The sequence below is a fragment of the Tiliqua scincoides genome, chromosome 3 (assembly GCF_035046505.1).
Source record: "Tiliqua scincoides isolate rTilSci1 chromosome 3, rTilSci1.hap2, whole genome shotgun sequence".
Lineage (NCBI taxonomy): Eukaryota > Metazoa > Chordata > Lepidosauria > Squamata > Scincidae > Tiliqua > Tiliqua scincoides.
The window spans coordinates 142,627,407-142,648,241 of record NC_089823.1 but is presented as its reverse complement, the minus strand read 5'-3'; positions in this window follow the sequence as shown (position 1 = coordinate 142,648,241).

The following is a 20,835-nucleotide window of genomic DNA, read 5'->3' as shown; positions in this document are numbered from 1 at the left end:
GTTGTTGTTGTTGTTGTTAATAATAATAATAATAATAACTACTACTACTACTACTACTACTACTGCCACAAGCCGTACACACCAAGCCCAGGAATGCATACATTCCTTAAACCATTTCTGCCCAATGTTGCATACAGGGACCAAATGTGTGCAGCTCTGGGTCGTTAACAGTGTCAAATCTGGGAGGAAACAGACCTGCTACAGGTCTTTGGCTTGTGAATCCGCTTACCATGTGGAGTGTATACACAGCTGCGTATACACAGGGACACAGCTGCAGGACTGTAGCTGCTGAAGAAGTCGATTTTGGTGTACATAGGACACTTTCCATTTGAGAGTTAGCCTAAATACACTGATACTAATTTCCTGCAAGGATTTTCTATATTTGAAAGATTTTAAAGGGACTTAGGGTGCAATCCTACCCTGCGCTGCAACAGGCAAGGCAAGAGGCTTATGCTGTATCCAGTGCAAGATAGGGACCCAAGGCAGCTCAGCCTGAGGCAAGGAGAAACTTTTCCCCTTACCCCCTGGGTAAGGGGCCCTTGCCCCAATGGGTCTTCTCGGACTTGTGCCACCTCCTGAGGTGGCACAAGTCCGAGGAGAGCTGAGCGGCTTCAAGCTATTCCAATCTCCCCTGAAACGGGTTGGGATCAGGCATAACTTCTGGATTCCAGCACCACCTCTCACTCCCCGCTGCCCACCTGACTGCCCCAGGGCTGCCCACTGCCCACCCTCCCCCTGCCCAGGAACGCCTCCCTCCCACCCACCCCAGAGCCTGAACCCAGAACCCAGCTGGGCTGACGCAAGGCTCACAGAGTAAGCCACCACGGAGGCTGGATTCAGCCTCTGTTTACTTATGTGCAAGGGACTTGTGCCGGCCCAACTCATTCTCAGGATTGTGCCCGTAGGAGTGTGTTTGGTTTTCCATTTACTGTATCTAGCTGCAAATGCCGGGCAGGCAAGTAGACCTCAGCTCTGCATTGGGAAGAGTGGTAGACCCAGGCTCCAAAGACTATTCTAGCTGTTGCCTCTTTCCCCCTGCCTGTTCTGCCCCCATTCTGGACACCCCCATTTCCACACCCCCACTCTTTCACCCCCTCCCTCTTTGGAAAGGGGCCCAAAAGAAACTTTGTACCCCCTGATAAAATTCTTCTCAGAGGGGCTGTTTCCCAGCCTTAACCTGGGTCCACATGGACTTGCTCTAGCAATATAGCTGGCACAGGTTGAAGTAGACCCACCAAGCCAATGAGGGCTTACCCTGGGGCAAGGGAACACATGTTCCCTTATGCTGACTCCCCCACAGGATACAGTGTGTGCCCTGTTGGCATGGTTGCATCAGCAGAATTGCTGAACTTAGCTGTAGGGAAATCCCTCACAGTTGTTAGGAATCCATCAGGATCCACAAGCCTTCTGAGGTTGATTGTGTTAATTAGTACTCAATTTGAATTTAATCTTCATAATAGGCCAGGCAGTATAGATGTATATTGGTCAAGAGTTATACCAACATTACTCTAGAGAACATCATGTATCATATCTCCCCCAGCCATGTATTTGATCCTTGGATGGCTCAGTTGTCAGTGGAAGAAGAAATGTATGTGAAACTGAACTGTGATCGCAGTAGAATTGATCTACATGCACCAGAAAGGCTGCTCAACCTTTCTGTGCTGTTATTAACCTTCAGACAGAGCAGTGTGATGCCTCTGGTTCGGAAAAGGCATTCACCATTAAGTAGTATGAAACCTACTGCATCGTGCATAGTTAAAATGCCCTTAGGGTCTAAGGAACCTAAATGAGATTCTAATGTTAATAAGAGCTGAATGACCTTTTCTGTTAACTATCTAATACATCTCAAGTAGACAATGTGCAACCTGTGACAGGGTCACATGGACAGGCTGCTAGCCTGTGCGGATTAACAAAATGCTTCCATTTTAAAAAATGGATTTTGAAAAGATAGTTGTGGTATTGCCATAGTCATCTTGAAATCCATATGAACTGTGCTGTCACAGATCAAGAACTACAGTGGAATTATTCATAGTGGAAGGCCCTCAAGATGCTATAATATAAACTCTATTGCACAAAATCTGGAAAGCAAAAAAAAAGGCCCTATTTATGAAATGTCATCAAGTTGCAACCTGCTAGGGCCAAGTTGAATCCTCGAAATGCCAGATTTGCAGGCATCACATTTGGAAAATTTACTTATTGGAAATAGATGTGGGATCCAACTGTTGATGCTTGTGAACTTTAGGAATTTGTCTCCAGTACTGTTCTGCACCTGATTGCACACACATTCCCCCCACACTATTTTAAAAAAGAAAACAAGTTTCTATTGGCTTTCAGTTGATGCTTTTTTCAGTTTTCAAAATCGCACAGTGGGGTAAATGGGAGTATGATCAGGGGCAAAAGTCCGTTCCCCCCCCCCCGCATCACACTACCATGGTCCTGCTCTGTTTTGCATACACACAACTGGGCTGCTATTTACGAAATAACAATCCACCAGGTTGCATTATTTGTTTAGGATATCAAACATGCAGCCTGCCCTGGCCCTGATGAAACATAACTTAGCAAGAGAGACAGTGTGGAACTGACAGCCGAAAGAAGCTTGAGACACATGGACTGAGGATCTGCTGTGAGGCAGCGGATCTACTTCCTGGTAGGAGAGCACATGCTTTGTGTCCTCACTTGATGCCCTACTCGGGTATTTTATAAATGAGCCATATATTACAAAAATATGATTAATGAGTGATGATTTCTGGTCATCACATGTTTAATGATGTCACTTTCTACTTAGTGACATCCCTTCTGGCTCCTAGCAGGTGTCATGAATGCTATTGAGCCCGCTGTATGAAACGAGTTTGACACCCCTGATCTAAAACTTGGCTGTCCAAAGTTTATTGTTACTGGAACTGACACTGCTGCTTCCCCTGGGCAAGTGTAAGAGTTCTTGTCTGTGAAATGTTGTCTGGTTGACATCCTATTGCATTTGGAGTGAAATAGGCAAGGCAAATCTTGACACCATTTGGGACAACCTGTTTTTCCTGCATAACACAATTGGACAACCCCACCTCACCCCACCAATTTCATCCACATTCTCCAATCTGAATTTAATGTTGAATATTCACCAGACGTGACTGGTGGTGGTTCACGTGGAGTGTGAGATTTGATAATATTGGACGGGTGCCATGTAATACATTATGTGATAGTACTTGATGGGCTACATGTAATTGCATTTAGTATTTTGTAATATTTGATGGTTGGCCTGAGTTGATACTTAGTATTTGAAAAATATTTGGTAGCTCACAGGCAGGTCACATTTGTTAGCTGGAATGCAATATAATATTTTAATACTTGACCTATAATGCTGATCTGAAATTTCTTTTTACATTTTGGTCATTTTTTTTCTGCTTTGGAGGGCTGATGGAGTGGAAGAATAGTTTTCAAGGGAGAGAAAAAAGTTTTGAGTTGTCTTCCTCTTCTTTGTTTCCTTTATATGTGTGTATGCGCATGTGTGGGAAATAGAGGAGCATATCCATGTGTTATTTCAGCAATATTCAATGCACTTCTGGTTCTGTGTTTTGTGTCATTGCTTCCCCATTAATGTCAGCCTTCAGTGGGAGTAGTCATTTGAGTGGACAAGGCTTTTTAGAAATTCTCCTTGAAGCAAGGCACTTCAGGGACAAAATTGCTGCAACAATTTGGATAGAATTTGAAGAGCAGACCAGGCAGGCGAGCAGTTCGAGGGTGGGATGGAGAGGATCACGGCAGCAGTGGTGTATGTGAGATTCTAGTCTTCCTTACCTCTCCTGAATTGTCTGTTCGACCCCCCCCCATTGCATGTAGCATGTGCTCCGTCAGTGGTGCAGCATCTATGGGCAGTAGGGGTAAGATTGGTTCTTAATTTTTGGCAGCTACCAATCAAACCTGTCAAGAGACGCCAACACTCCCAATGGTTGGATTTAAATTCTGAGTTAAAAGTTCGGTTGGCAACCTTCAGTCTCGAAAGACTATGGTATAAGCCTACAGCACCCGGTATTCCCAGGGGGTCTCCCATCCAAGTACTAACCAGGCCTGACCCTGCTTAGCTTCCGAGATCAGACGAGGGCATGTGCAGGGTAACAGCTGCTTCACTTCACATTCAAACATTTGGGAACATTTGAAATTGGGGGAATTTCAACTATTTCAGAATAGTGGCTTCACCTCTGCTGCATAACCTAATGTGTGTTGATGCAAAAATGCTCATGAGAAATAGAAAGGCAGAACCAATTGTGCCACTGACGTGGGAGAAGACAACAAAGGACTCCTGCAGTGAGGCTACAGCCTTATTTATTGATGCAGAAGAGCAAGGCCTCCATTTCCAAACATAGAGTGCTGTGTCAGGGCCCCAGCATGGCTTGCCAACAGAGCTCAGGCACTGATGTCCAACAATCCAGATAGCACTTCCTGGGAGGATTTAAATTGTATGACGTTTCCTTGAACTGTTGCTTCTTGTCAGTCCAAAGTGCCTAATCTCTTTGCTGGCACTCTGTGTTCCCAATCTTTGAAAGAATCAGGGGGGAAACAGACAGAGGGGTCCTCCAAAAGTGTGTGGAGGATCCAAGCTAGAAATCTCAAAAACATCTGTCTCAGACACAGTAATAATTGAAACAGACAGGAGACAGAATCGCCAGTATCCCCTGCGGAGCCTGTGAAGTGGGAAGGTTAGCTGCACACTGATAAGAGGGTATCAGAAACAAGGAGATGAAAAGAATGAGAGAGGTGTCCATGCTGATTATGAAGGATCCTTTCATCAGAAGCGGCCATGCCGTGGCTTCAAACCACACATTAAAATCCATTTCACTGAATGGAATCACTAATAAATCAAAGCATATTCTTTGGAGGGGGGATATGGAAAGAAATTAAGATTGGCCTTATTGGTTTCCTTCAGCCAGCAGAGATCCTTTTTGTTCACTGAAAGAATGCAATAACTTGCAAAGAAAAATTGAGGAGTGCTGATGACGTGGCTTCTGACTACAATGATACCAGGGACCCTGCGCTATTCCTATCACTAGAGGTATTTGTTTTCAGTGAGTAAGAGAGGATTACAGCCTAGGTCTTATGGAACTCAATGGACTTACTTCAAAGTAAGATAACACTGTTTTCAAACACAGCTGTGAACTATTCTCCAACTGCCAATGTATTTGGATTTACAGCCTTTAAGGAAACCTTAATGCAAGCAACAGTTTCCTTCTCTCTCAGAATCACAGCCCATACGTCCAGCCACTGCTGCAATAATGTGGTGGAGAAACTTGGCGAGCCCCTTGTTTCTAGCACCCAGAGAGTCTCCAGTGTCTCTACATGGGTATCGGTATCATGTGGGCTTTGGGTCACTCCTCAAGCACATTATACTAGCACTGCCCTGGCTGAATGTATGTAACCCTATCAGGTAGGGTCACAGTGGCAGGAAGACATCAACTTGCCCAGGGCCAGTGGCGTCATTAGGGTTTGCGTCACCTGGTGCAGGAGGCCAGCGCATCACCCCGTACAGTGGGCAGAGCAACACCCCAAGTGGTGGGCGTGGTGATCTACCATCGCCCCACCCCCACTGGTTTTTTGGCTGTACCTTTTGATACAATAAAGATATTTCAACGCGGTTTGTTTCATTGCATTCTGCATGAAATCACACATTGTTTTATATATAACATGATAGTATTATTCCTCCAAACTCTGATTTTAGTGATTTTGGTCACTAGTGGTGTCAGTCCCCCCCCCCCCCCGGATGTTAACTTACTAACACCTTATTGCAGCAGTTCTCAAACCTTTAGCACCAGGACCCGCTTTTTAGAATGACAATCTGTCCAGGGCCCACCGGAAGTGATGTCTCGGCCAGAATTGACATGATAAAGCAAATTAAATAATTATAAAAAATTAAAGTAAAACAAATAATTAAATAAGGGGAAGCCAGCCCTGTTCCACCAAGTGAATTTTCCCTGTAGCCTGCCTGCAATAACACCCCCCCAAAAAAAGAATCAGTATAATTTTCAGCCCTACCCAGTACCCAGTTCAATTTAGTTCTTAGGTTTCAAGCATATCACTATTAGGACCCACCTGGTTTTACAAATCTAAAATAGAAAAAAAATTCACCTTACCCTCTCGAGCCTCTGTTTCATTCTTTCTATGGGGGGGGGGCTGCTTTCTGGAACTAAAAAATTAATCCTGTCTCTCCCAGGTTTACATTCAACATTATTGAACATGCTCATGCATTCTCCTTTTGATGTACTAAGAAAAGTATGTGCCAAATTTTATGTACCAAGCTCTTTTTCATGTTTGTAAAAGCCACAGTATCTCATCTTCTATGGAGTCATGTTTATAGCCCTTACACACACTTATTAAATATTAAATAGTCTTTATTTTATTTTTTTAAAGCACTGAACCTCCAATTTATATTAACTGTTTTCCAGGGCTGATATCTATTCCACCCTCAAATCAGGACATTTCAACTGTGGCTAATTTAGAAGGTCTCTGCTGGGTATGCTAGATGAATCTTTTGGGTATACTAGATGAATTAAAAGTAGTTCCATTCATCAGCCCTGTTATCAGTCCTGCCTCCTTATGATGCCATCAGGAGCAGAACAAAGTCTGGCACCCTTCCTGCTCAGCCCCAACTACGAGCTCACCCCACCCATGCCTTCTCTTAACATACAGGGATATGTGGCAAATCAAGGGTTTATATCTTGAGGCCCTATTAATATTGCCAATGCCTGGAACCTCCCCAGTGCCATCTCTTCTCGTGAAACGTTTGGAAAGGAGAAGGGAATGGGGCCAAGAGGTGGCAACAGGCAGAAATGCATCCATTTAAGATTGGCCCAGACCCTGGAAGATCCTAAGTCCAGTTCTAAACAGATTAATAGCAGGCCCATAAGATCCACTATCTGATCCTGCACATCTGGACTGGCATGGAATGGGATCAGTGCCAATGCTGCCAAGGTACCTTTTGAGTCAGGTGATCAGGAATTTGCAAAACTGTTAGGAAAAGCAACGGGACTTCAGCTCCAAAACCACTGTTACAATTAGGATGTTTTCCTGGGGCAGGAGTATTTCTGCAGTTGCCATTTTATATCCTCCTTGGCATACAGCGAGGAGAAAAATCTTAAATGGATGCTAATCATATTACACAAAATCCAAGCATAATTACTTGATTCAGTTCAGTTCAAACTGTGTCAGCCCACCTGCCTGGGATCTTTAAGGAACTAATGATAAGGAGCATCAAAGACGGAAGATGGAGAAATAAAGTTCAACTTATTTTTATAACAGATTCCTGCATCTGCCCAGGTCTTTCATCCAAAATATCGTTGCCAAAAATAATCACCCTAGCCTCCACATTTATGTTCACCTGCTATCCAATTAAAATCCCATAAGCTTGCACCCTGTCGGGCTTTTATCTTCCAAGCCACGGCCTGGTTGCTTTTAACCCTCTAATAAACGTTCACTGGCAGAGAGGTAGAGAAGGTTTTTAAAAACCAAACAAGTAAGAAGCGTCAAGTGGTGAATGATAATTCCAGGGTGTATTTTTCGTGATCAAGGAGCACAAGGACAAGTCCTTAGTAGAGACGGAAATAATGTGCTTTTATTAGACTTCTCAAAAGTCTCTTGCAAATTTTCATGTCCAGCATTTGCCAGATAATGAATTTCAGGTTCCCCAGAAAATGGTTTGATAACTGGCAGATGACAGTAATTTAACATCCAATATTTAACCTAACTTCCACAGTTGGCAGGTCACAGTCATTTCATAGCATGTAGTGTTATTTAAAAAATTAATAGCAACTGATTGAAAATATGCAATATTAATGAGTATTTGGTAGATGATGTGATTATTAGCCATGATAGCTAAAGAGAACCTTCATATTCAGAGGTTGTATACCTTTGAACACCAGCGGCTGAGGGACAAACAAAGCAGAGGTGCTCTTGCTTTCACATTGTGGGCCTTGCTGGAAACATACCAGTTTTTCACTGTTGGAAATAGGAAGCTGGACCCTTGACATCCAGCAGGACTCTTCATATAATCTGATGACCCTTCACATTTGAAATGACTTTTGGTGGTGAATGCCTGAGGCGAGCAAAAGGGCAGGAGCTTTGAAAAGGAGGGGATAGGATCCGGCCACAGGATTTCCCCACCCCAGTTCCTCCCACTTCCTGCTCAGAAATGCTCCCAGTCCTTCAACTCCTTGCCCATGGCCTGTCTCTACCACTGCCTGAGTGGCGCTGGGGGCTCCAGTGAGGCTGCTGTCACCTGGCTACCACCGCTCACTGTTTGCAAAAGTGTTCCAGCTGCACAGAATGGCAGGTTGTGTTTTTGCAACAGGCTGTCCAGCCCAAGGAGGGGGCAGAGGGCAAAATCCTCAGGGCCTGGGCTTTCAGGGGGACCAGGCTTCCAGGACATGACAAAACAAACTACATATAAAACAAATTTATTACAAAATACCAGTACCAGAGTGTGGGCATTGTTACCCTGCACATGCCTGATCTCGGAAGCTAAGCATAGTCAGGCCTGGTTAGTACTTAGATGGGAGACCGCCTGGGAATACCAGGTGCTGTAGGCTTATACCATAGTCTTTTGAGACTGAAGGTTGCCAACCACCATTACAAAATAAAATTTGATACCGCAATCTCAACCTATTCAGGGCTGCATTTCCACTACAGTATTAATCCATTCTCAATGCACTTCTATGACCCCAGAGCATTTAGGAAGGGGAGGAATCAGGAATCTCACCCCAGATCCAATGCCAGCTCTTCTTGGAGTAGCCAAGGTCCATTTGGTCCTGTGGAGGAAGCTCTGCTGGGTGACTGAAAGTGATTCTGGGAGAATCCAAGCTGCTTCTGGCAGCTAGATGTACATAGCCACAAACATGATGGGAAATGCATAGGTATTAATGAGGCCACAGATCAAGCACGTTCTTATGAACAGAAGAACATCTTGTTCTTGGTTAGCATTTTGGAAATCAGAAAGAGGAGTGAAATCCAGAGTTGCAGCCCCAACATGAGGGGTAGAATGCAGAGGGCAAAAAATTCTGGCTTTTACGGGATTGGTTACTGAAGTTTACTATATACACTCAATACAACATGCATTTGGAACCAGACAGGCTTTTTATACTCAGAAGATAAAGATTAGATGCCTGCAGCAGAAGTGTTGATAGCCAAGGTCTACGTTTCTAGCCCGTAAGAGAGGCCTGAAGCTTCTGCTGCTCAGCAATTGCTCTTCAAGGTGGTGATGCTGGCTGTAATTTATGAAGAGGAAATGCAATATTCACAAAATTGCACAACTTAAAACACAAGCGAAAACAATTACACTACAACCTCTCACAGATGGTATCAGAAGGGGGCTCCATCTTATATGATATAAATCAATTGCTTTCTACAGAGGGAAATGCTTCAAGAATCAACTTGCCCCTTTTATCAAACAACAATGGATCTGTGGAAAGGACAGGCAAAGTCGGTCAGGACAGTTAAAGAGGCAATCCAAGAGCAAGCATCACCTGCTCACCCCCCTTACCCCGAAGTCCTGAATTTGTGCTTATCTGTTGTCACTTAAGAAATGAAGCTCTCCTAAAGGTGATATATTACTAGTGAAAGGCTCATCACATCTGCTGGGAGGGGCTGAGGTTAGAGTTGCCAACAGTCCAGAATCCACCTGGAGTCTCCAGGAATCCACAGCATCCCCCAGATGGCTGCTGAAAACCATCCTGGAGATTTTAACTGGTCTCCATGGGTCAATGACATCATGTCATATTGGAAAAAGAAATCACCAGAAGTTGCCTCCATTAGAACTGGCAACCTTGGTCAAACAGAGATATTAAAAAAAAAAAAAACCCTTTTGGTTCCTGAGGCAGAAAATTCAAATTGTGCCACCACACAAGTAAAATAAAATACTAAATCCTTCTGTGCGCAATCCTAACCAACCTTCCAGCACCGAGGTAAGGGCAATACAGCTCTGAGGTAAGAGAACAAACATTCCCTTATCTTGAACATTCCCTGATCTCTGTGACTGCCCCCCAATTGCAGGATGCAGCACATGCCCCATTGGCACAGCTATGTCAGAGCTGGAAAGTTGGTTAGGATTTGGGCCTCTGTTTCTAATGGTGCGCAACCGAGCAATCCAGCACAATTCTTCCCAAGCAGGGAGTTCTTATGAGCAAAGTGAGATACAGACCTTACAACTGGAAAATTAACTCAAGCGTGGGAATGCAAAGAAACATTTTTCAAATACCTGCTAATTCCAAAATGTGCTACAAATTTTTTGTTTTTGTTTTGAACTGTAGCCTCTCTGTAAGGGCATAATTCCCATTTTCCCTTTTTGCATTGTTTCTCCATTCCTGGTACAAATTAACACAATCTCTTGTGCTCTTTACTCATTTTTGGCTTAAAAATACATGTGATGCCTTGCTTAGCACAATGGAACACTTTATATTCTGAAAGCGAATTGTCAGATGCATGATACCCTTCTGGTATTTATTTTATTTAAAAATTCATAACCCTCCTTATCCTCTGCTCAAGGCAACTAACCATTCAAACAACAGCAAAACTGCAAAGCAAATTAAATTATCAGCTGAGAAACAAACACACCAACAGCAGCATAAAACCATCGTTAGACCTCAACATTTGTTTTTTAAAAGATGTGGTCTACATTTTTCCCCCCGAATGTTAAAGGCACCCTGACAACTTCCTACAAAAACTCATTCCAAATCCCAGGAGCCATCACAAAAAAAGATTTGGCTTCTATAAATCATCAGTCGAATCTCTGTAACAAAAGGGACGGAGCACAGCCCTTTCTCCACATCTAAGTACACCATGGAACATTATTGAGAGCAGTGTTTCCCCTTAAAGCAATCTTCTGGCTATGCTCCTGTCCACACTGATACTTGTGTGATGACTTTTTATGCTGGACTTTCAGACACACTGTACAGCCAAATGACCAACCACAGCCCTAATTTGCTTTTGCAGTGTTAGTATTCTTCCTGCCCATTTATTCATCTGCCTTATTGTTTGTGCATACCTTACACATCACCATTTGTCTGCTCTACCAGGAGACCACTGATGAACCATTTATCTACGTGCTCAAGAGCTAATGATTAGCATGCACACATTACCTGAGCTTTCAGAAAGACACAGAAGTCATATATTATTGAGCAGTCTGTCTGTTGGAGTTGGGCAGGAAAGGAAGTCTGCACTTACCATCATTGATATAAACATTATCAACATTACCATCATTGATATAAATGATATTTCAAGTTTTTAAAGTGCTTCACGTACAGTATTCCAATAATTCTTACTGTGACACATGAAAGTACATCCTAATAACAAAATACTGCATTGATGGTGGAGAAGGCCTAAGGCAATGGCGTAACTGCCCTGTGGCAAGGTGTGGCACCTGACCTGGGCACCATTTCTGGAGGGTCACCAAAAGCCGACTGACCTGAGCTGTGTTCACCTAGATGGTGGTGGCTCTCCTCCCACACAAGTGCGCTGCCGGCAGCACTGTCACCGCACACCCAGCGCTGGCTAGTTACCCTCTGGGGACCACAACTCATTGGCAGCTCCACACAGCCTGACCCTCCCCCTGCCACTCACTGGGAGGTGCCATAACCAATAGGGAAGCTGCAGAGCTTCCTGGGAGATGTGTTCTTCAGGAGGGGGACTGCTATGAGGAGGCTGCTGGATAGGGTGTGCAGGCGCATTGCAAGTGAGTGAAACTCCTCCATCTCACTCAACCATGCTGGCGGCGTGCACCCTGACCCTCCTCCCCGCTCATTGGCAGGCACCACATCCTTTTCAGCCCTGCACAACCCCTATGTAGCCTCCACACAGCTTTCCTCCATTCCTCCGTGGACCCCAAGCCTTCGGGTGAGCACTGGCAGCCCCTTTTGCCACTGTGTGTGCGCGTGTGCATGCAGCCTACACAAGGGGCCAAGTGGGAGGGCACCAAGAGGCAAGAGTGGCTTTCCAAAGGCTTTGCTGGCTGGGTTGGGGGGCACTCCAGACTCTGTGAGCAGACAGAGCTTGCCCCACCAGAACAGAAGGCCCTTTTGCTTTCATCTCCCCCAGTTGCCTTGTTGGGGCCTTGCTTTCCTTGTGCCTTCAGAAAGGGGGGGGGAGGAATTCTGGAAGATTCGTTTTAGGTGTTTTGATAGGGTTGCAATTTCAGTGCTTGCCATGGGCACCATTTTTCCTAGATATGCCTCCGGCCTAAGGACACCAACTATGTTTGGGGAAGAAGTAAAATTGGAATTGGGGACTTCCTGGTTCACAGTTCAATCTCTCAGTCACTGTGCTTCACTAGCTGTCTGTTATGCTTCCCTTCCCTCTCCTTTCTGATTCAATCCCTGTTCCAGAATAGTTTTTTTTTTTTTTAAAAGAAGCAAGTCAGAAGAACTGGGGAAAACAATATTTTGGATGGCACATTTCTAGAGGGAGATCCTTTCTGGACAATTATTACATTTTAGGATATACAGGTGCAGCCTATTTATCCATGAATTTTTTATCTGCGAATTTGTCTCAACACGAATAGGGTGGGGGTACTGAAAGTCACGTACACCTTTGCCTCCTTTGCCCTTAGCTGGCTTGTGTCTTACTCTGTTTCCAGGCAGCCCAAAACACTGCAAAAAGGCTCCACCTCGCCCAGGCAGGGAATAGCCCTGGAGCCATGGAAGAGATTCCCCTTGTGAAGGAATAGTAACATTCCTGGAGCCCCTGAGCCAGCTGAGGCTGAAGAGGAGGGTGGAAAACTCTGTTTAACCAGAACACGTGCAGCGAGGTGGAGCGCTCTCGCTCTCGCTCTCGCTCTCTCACACACACACACACACACAGGGGCAGGAGTGGTAGCAGCAGAGGGGATTGCTTTAAAAAACCCAGGGAGTGTTTGCCGAATCCCCCCCCATGTTGCAGGCAATCATGACACAAGCAAGCCTTCCCACCAAGCAAAGCATGAGATTTAACCTACAGTCCTCTCCACACTTTCCTGGGAGTAAGCCCCATTGACTGGAATGGGGCTTACTTCCGAGTAGAAACACATAGGGCTGGACTCAGAAGCTCAGCATTCCAACTGTGAAAGAAGCTGGGCAGCTGGCAATGGGGAGGGCTCAGGAGGGGGAGGAGAGGCGATTGCTTTAAAAAACCCAGGGAGTGTTTGCCGAATTCCCCCCCCCCCATGATGCAGGCTCTCCTACTCCAGCAAGCCTTCCCAAGCAAACCTTGGGAAGCCTTGGAGAGACAGGTGAGGGTGAGCAGAGAGCCGGACTATGTCCCAGAATGCTCCAGGGCAGAGGAGCTTCCATGATGGTGGCCAGGGCAGGCTGCAGGAGCGGCAGCAGCAAAGAGGAGGAGGAGAATCTGCAGCGCTGTTGGGAGGCCACCTGGGACACGGAGGATGAGGCTTCCCAAGCAAGCTCACCATTCCAACTGTGAAATCAGCAGGACAGCTGGCAACAGGAGGGCTGAGTGCGGAGCGGAGGGAACTGAGAATAGCTGCCTTAGTTTCCTTCCATCCGGAAGTGTCAGACTGCAGCGTGTTTGCGTAACTCTATGGAATTCAGCACAATGTGTTTTTAGTCAATTGCACCGAGTCACAGAATGGAACTAATGCGGATAAATAGGCTCCACCTGTATGTTGTGTGGTATAGCTGGCAAAGTATATTTCATGAAGGTGTCAATCACTGCACTTGATAAATCAATGTCAATTTATGTAATTTTGGTTAGAAAATTTAATGTTATCATTCTTTAGCTGGTAACAATCAAAATTTTCTGCTGCAGTAAACTCCTTTTGTAAACAAAAATGCTCAGTGTAGGCAAGGGAAATTTTATAAGCCAGGGTCCAAAGAGCTCCTTGGATTTGGGCAAGGGACTGGTCCAGTAGAATTTTTGGTTCTTCTTCATTAAGCATCTGACACACCCTAGTAGTGTATCTAGAGGGGGTGCAAAGCACTAAGTTTTGCAGGGAGCCTCCCCATGGTGTGCAAGTGGCCTCTCCCCTTCAGAGCCATTCTGGGCAGGGGGGAGCAAAACTAAGGCATATGGAATGGCTCAAAGGGGAGGGGCTGCTTGCACGCCGTGGGGAAGCTCCTTGCAAAACTTAGTGCTTTGCACCCACCCCCTCTAGCTATGCTGGTGAACATACCTCAGCCAAATACTCTTGGAAATTTCCTCAGGTTCCAAAGCAGGTTGTCATATGACATGGTTGAGGGCGGATTGCATTTTTTTTTTTTGGGGGGGGGGAACCAAGTTTATAACCCCTTCCTTTGGCTTGTGAAACTGGTTTCATGTTCTTCTGCTTCCTGGTGAAATAAAACAGAAGACTTTTCAAATTTATGATGATGCTACCTGTAGTTTGTCCAACACCTAATAAAAAAAGGTTGCAAATTTTCCTGTGAGGGTTCTCCCCCATGCTAAAGGGAAAGAGAGAAAATTTATGCATGATCCTCCTGTTTATGAATTATTTTGCCAGTTCTTTTGTATGGATTTAGCATCCTATTGTATTACACAGCTCTGCAGGCAGAGCAATATGGCCTTGCACTGCTTGTGCTAGCCATGCCCTGTCCTTTATCGCTGTGGGTTGGAAAAACAAAGCTGTAGCCACCTAGTAAAGCCGTAATCATTTGTAGCACATTGTTTCCAGCTTTATCATAACATGCCTGCTCATTCCCCAGTAGGAATTTTATTCACATATCATGAAGTTGATTCCTGTTCAGTTTTGCCAGGGGCAGTGTAGTCAAAAAGACAGGGCTGAAATGGGCGAACAGAAGCCTCACATGTTGTATCTGTTGTTTAGCTGTACCAATTTCAACTGAGGATAGAGGGAGATCAATTGAAAACATTTTTTTTTTTTAAAAACCCTCCTTGCACATGTCAAACTGGCATGTCAAAGACTAAGGGTTAGGGAATTTTTCTTCCATAAATATTTGCTTTGGGTGTGTAAAGAGAGTTTTTTAAATGTGGGAATCATTCAGACATTTGAGCCCTACTGTTTAACATGGAACAGATAAGTAACAGATACATCAGGAGGGACCAACATTTGTTTTCACTCTCAGTATGAACAATCTAAGACAAACAAGCAACACAGCTGCAATTGTAGCCTGGCTGCTATCACATCCCCTTGCCAAACCTGAAAGTCCTAGATTGGACTATTCAAATCTGTACCATAGATTGAGCTGGCACTGCTCCGAGAAAACCCAGGGGACTGCCAGGGTCCAACATGGGGTAAAGGAACCACTGGTTTTTTTCCCCAAGGAGACCTCTGGCTGTTTCAGTGCCACTGTACTGCAGGACAGGCAGCCCCCGATAGTTGGGCTGTAAGTTGGGAATGTGATTTGGGTTTATAAGATAATGTGGAGAAAGCTTCCTTTTTTCATACTCAAACTTGGAATCACCCAGTGAAGCTGATAAGAGAAGCGACAGAAACAAGAAAGCAGAGGCAGTGAGACAAGCAGACCTCCACAAGAGCTTGTAATTAACCAGCCAAAAGCCTTCACAAGCAAGTGGCTCTTTCACAAGCATCTAAAACTTGAGGAAGAAGGAGTACATAAATATTTACTGGGGAAGGTCATTCCATAAGTTTGGGGCAACCACAAAGGAGATCCTGCTCCTGTCCTTGATACAGAAGTTCTACCATTCTGAAGTGAGGAAACATATACAGTATTTGAAGATGTCCTCAGCAGATGTGTGGGTGTATTGTAGAAGAGGCACTTTCTGGACAAATTGGATTTTTGAACAAATTCAACATGGCTCTTAGGTTCACAAGTGCTTCTCAATAACTTACAGTGACACACACACACCTCAGCACACTAAACAGAAACTGTTGTTTGTGTCCTCTCTCTTGTGCTCCCTCACTTTCTCTCCTTCTGCCTGTGCCTAACGGTATCAACATCAGGCTTGTCAGAAGAGCCGATTAGAATAAGGGACCATAAATCACAAGTAACCTGGTTGAACTGGCTCTTCCCGGAAGGCTTGTAAAAGATAGAAATGTTTATCTGCTTCTCCTAAGGAAGCAACCTTAGCAAGCATCATATTATAAATCAGTTCTCAAGCATGCATAATGACAGAAGGGTAATTATCACTTGGAAAACAGGAAATGCAAATCTTGATTCCCTGCCAGCTCCCAGGGAGGAGAGATTAGTTAACTTACTCCGGTCATCCTGATCAATAGTTTTAATCTGCATGCCTTCTTGTGCTCATGTGTTCCTGACAGAAGCCCAAGGTCAGGCTGGCTCAAGAACCATGTCATACATAGCTATGCATGGGAAGTTGTTTTCAACAGGAGGGACCATTTTTCATCTAGCCCAGAGCTGTCTGTCTGACTAGCCTCTTCACAGTTTCAGGCAGCAGTAATTCCCAGCCCTTCTACGTAAGGAGCCAGGTAGAATCCTTCTTCATCCTTTTGTAGCTTGGCTTCTGGAGAAGGACTTCGTGTCATTTCCTGATTGTTCAGTCATCCCAGCGCATTATGCAGCATTGCCACTGGAACGCTGAAACCTTGAAGTACAATGGTTGTTCCTAATGTGGCCTTGACTCGTGTCTCTTGGATTCCGGTAAACATCTGATTGAATGGAAAAGCGAGGTCAGGTATAGAATGAGAGTGCATCTTGGAGTGTGACTTCATCTCTGTTAGTGGAGAGATTATGCTATCCATGATGACCTAAAATTAAGCAACATGGAGGACCTTTAATTGGCCAAGTGAAGTGGGGTCTTTGGCTTCCTTCAAACAGTGGACATTTCATTTGTTTGTAGTCTGGTTTATAATGCAATCATCCCCCTCAGTGCTAAGCTGAAGCATTTTGCTTTTGGAGTGAAATTTGGGACACATGTTCAGGACAAAATGATGCATTTCAGCTTGAGTACCAGCTTGACCCCAACCTCATTTACAGGGGGCAAGCGGGAGGATACAAAATACAACACAGAATAACTATTAGGACAACATTCTGTGTTTCAAGAACAAACCTCACCCTGATCCCACACATGTCCTCAAATGGGCCAGGAAAGATATAAGTTAAAGTACAATATACAGTGACTTTGTGGCATGCTGAGATAGCAGAATGAAAGTCAGCTGTGGACCTACCATTAGGTCTGATGAGGCAAAAGCCCCAAGTGAGAGGCACCAGGACCCTGTGGAAGCCCCTCTGAGGCTCCCAGCAGAGACGGAAACGGTGCTTCCAGTTTTCCGGAAGCACAGATTAAAGCATTGGAGAACATCACAGAGGTTTCTCCGACGCAGGTGGAGGTTGTGCGAGGCTCTGTTAGCCTCAGGTGAGTGGGGAGGGTGGATTTCTGCGCAGGAAGGTGATTTTAGCCCATGGGGGGTGCCATCGCAGACCTTTGCCACAGGCGCGGGGCTGGGGAGGTCTGCTGCTGATGAAAGTTTTGTGTCTGATGAGGACAACATTGTTTTAGGGACAAACTCCAGCTGAACCTCCATATATATTTGCAAGGGAGCCCGGAAAGATGTAGAATACAGCACAAAGCAATATTTCCTTTAAAGAAGATGACATTGGAATGAAAACTGATGTATCCACTCAGAGGCTGCCCTTCAACTTTGAACCCTGTTCACACCCACACCTATCTTCAGTAGGACCCAAGAAGACTTAAAACACACTGTAACGCGATATCTCAGTTGAAGAACGAAAGTTGCTGGGCAGGTTCAAAACACCACTCTGTGTTTCAAGTACGAACACAGAACACAGAATGCGGCGGCCCGTGTGATTACTGGAGGTAGGTGGTTTGACTCTTTCAGTCCGCTTCTCCAGTGGCTACATTGGCTGCCCATTCGTTTCCGGGCCCAATTCAAGGTGCTGGTTTTGACCTTTAAAGCCCTATGCTGCTCTGGGCCAGGGTATCTTAGAGATTGCCTACTCCCATACAATCCGGCTCGTCCTCGTAGGTCATCAGAGAAGGCCTTTTTACAAGTGCCGCCACCTAGGGAGGTATGTGGGGCTGAGGCTAGAAATAGGACCTTCTCAGTAGTGGCACCAACACTATGGAACTCCCTTCCCCTTGACTTAAGAATGGCTCCCTCTTGAGACTTTTCGGCGAGGCCTGAAGACCCTTCTGTTTAAACAAGCCTTCTGAGTTCTCGGCCTTTTTAACATCTTTTCAACATCTTTTAATTTTTTAGAGGCCTGATTCTTTTATGACTTGCTGCTCTATGCTCTTTTTACTACTTTTTATCTGACTACTATTTTTTATGATATGTGTCAATATGCTTTTATCTGTTTTTAAATTATGTTTTAAATCTGTTTTAACCTGTTGTAAGCCGCCTTGAGCCCCTTCGGGGAGAAAGGCGGGGTAAAAATAAAGTTATTATTATTATTATTAGGGGATGCTACAAGTTCTTCTTTGATCCCAGGTAGCAGATAAAAGCCTTAGCTATGACACTGGCTGGGGGGAGGTGGCAGATCAAGTGGGTGCTGAACTGCTAGGAGGAGGAAACAGGCTTCCCCCCAATTTTCATTTTTTACAAAGCCCGGTTGTGATGTCACTTCCGGTTGTGACATCACTTCTGGGGCATCGTTTTGAGCTCTGCACCAGGCCACACGTTCATTAGCTACACCACTGGCTGGTCTGACCTCTAAGAAGAAGCCCCACTGGTTCAGACCAAAGGCCCAACTAGTCCAGCTTCCTATATCTCACAGTGGCCCACCAGATTCTCCTGCCCACCAGGAGTATACAAGACAACAAAAGACCTGCCTCCTGTTGCCACTCTGCAGCAGGACTTTTGAGGTAAGCTATTTCTAAAACTAGGAAGTTGCACATACCCATCACGGCTTGTAACCTGTGATGGACTTTTCTTCTAGAAATCTATCCAGTCCCCTTTTAAAGGCATCTAGGCCAGACGCTATCATCACATCTTGTGGCAAGGAGTTCTACAGAGTAATTACACGCCGGTTAAAGAAATATTTTCTTTTCAGTTCTAACTCCCCCTACGCTCAATTTTAGTGGATGTCCCCTGGTTCTGGTGTTGTGTGAAAGAGAAAAGAACATCCCTCTACCCACTCTATCCAGCCCCTGAATAATTTTGTACGTCTCAACCATGTCCGTCTGTCCCTGAAGTGCCTTTTTTCAAGACTGAAGAGCCTGCCCTTTCCAAATGGCTGAGTTTCGTAAGGGAGAAAATTGGGTCAATTGGATTCTCCCTGGACTACCTGAATACGTGTTTATGCTCTGAGGCTTATTGAAGGATTGTAGATAGATTGCTGGGTACCAAATTCCAAAGTCTTTGTGAACTGGCCACTAAGGTCTGCTCCCTCTTAAATCATTCCATCCCATATCAGTTTGGGAAAATGGCAACCTGCTTGTCTTTGATGATAGACCCCAGAGAGAGGTGCACTTTGACTGTGGAAAGTTTCAGCATAATCCCCTCAAGGGTTACGGCCGGGAGATATCTCAGGATCCCTGGTCTACCAAGACCATTGCTGTCCCTGTAGTCAGGGGTCGTCTGAATCTCTGCTGCATATATTCTTGTATTGCCCGTAGCATGATACTTCTTGCTCTACCAATTTGATACCTATTCTGATTAGCAGAGATGTTTAACAGGATGGTCTATCAGACATGGCAAAAATAAATGATTGATACGTTTCTGGAAAAGGAACTTTTGTCCCTCTCTTCCAGATAAAGTGGGGGAAATGATACAAAATTACAGGTAAAACTACAGTTTCGGAGGGCTGGGCACTGGTTAACACAGAACATTGGCTGGGATTGCCAACAATTTTTAGTGGCATGACTCCTATGCCTTTAAAAGCATCCTGACACAGAAACACAGTAGGTGAAAATAAAGCTTCTCTTAATGATTGTTCACCTGAGAAAATGGAGGTGGTCTCGAAGTTTGTGTTGGAGGCGATAAACAAATAAAATTATGGTATGGGATAGTGCTTTAAAGTTCCTTGGTGGTTTGGAAACAGCTAGCTAAAAGTAATGTAAATAGTTAGGCAACCTATGGTGGATATTTTAGGTTTTAGACTTAATTCACCCTTTTCTTCTATGTTTTGCTGTTATTAAGGACTTATTTAACCGTGACACCTGACATAGTTGTAAGAGATTGTTACCTTTCCAGCAATGCTTTTCGCTGGGTTGTTGTGATTGGGATGTATGCCAATAAAGGCTGTTCTGATTCTGACTGAAGAGCCCCAAATGCTGTAGCTTGTCCTCATAAGGGAGATGCTCTAACCCGGTAATCATTTTAGTCAGATGCCTGCTCAGGACGCATGGTGCTGTGTTCTGTGCTGCTGCTGCTGCTGTTGTTGTTGTTTAAAGAAAACATTTAAGGACATATTTTATTTGCTTACATTTTTTTTTTGAAATATTATTGAATGAACTTGAGGCACAGATATTGCTTGACCTGAATCCACTGGAATGACTTTCTGAGAAACTTGTCAACAAAGCATTAATTCGATTGTGCTGTGTGGATTTGCCCTTTTCCAAACACCAGTCCTTTATGCCAGCCCAGCAGGGAATATAAAACAACCTGCATATTTCACGATGAAAAAGGAAAAGTGGAGGAGGAAAGGAGCTTAGACCAGGAAGGAGGGGGGGGAGAAAGGAAACACAGAGCTCCCTTGACCCCATCTAGGATACCCAGACTAGCTATTTCTCATTGGCATATGCAGAGGTGCAGCAGGGGAGTGGAGAATGTCTTGGCAAATCACAGAAAAAGTAAACTTTTTGACTTGCTGTGGAAAGGAAAAGATTTATGGGGAGAGGCTTCAAGAGTGTGGCAACACATATTTGAAAGCCCGCAATAAAACATTACCTTGAGCAATGTAGGTGCCGTTGCAGCAGAGTTGTAAATATTGATTATCAGAATGGAATATCCTAGCTGTCTCTCAGCTG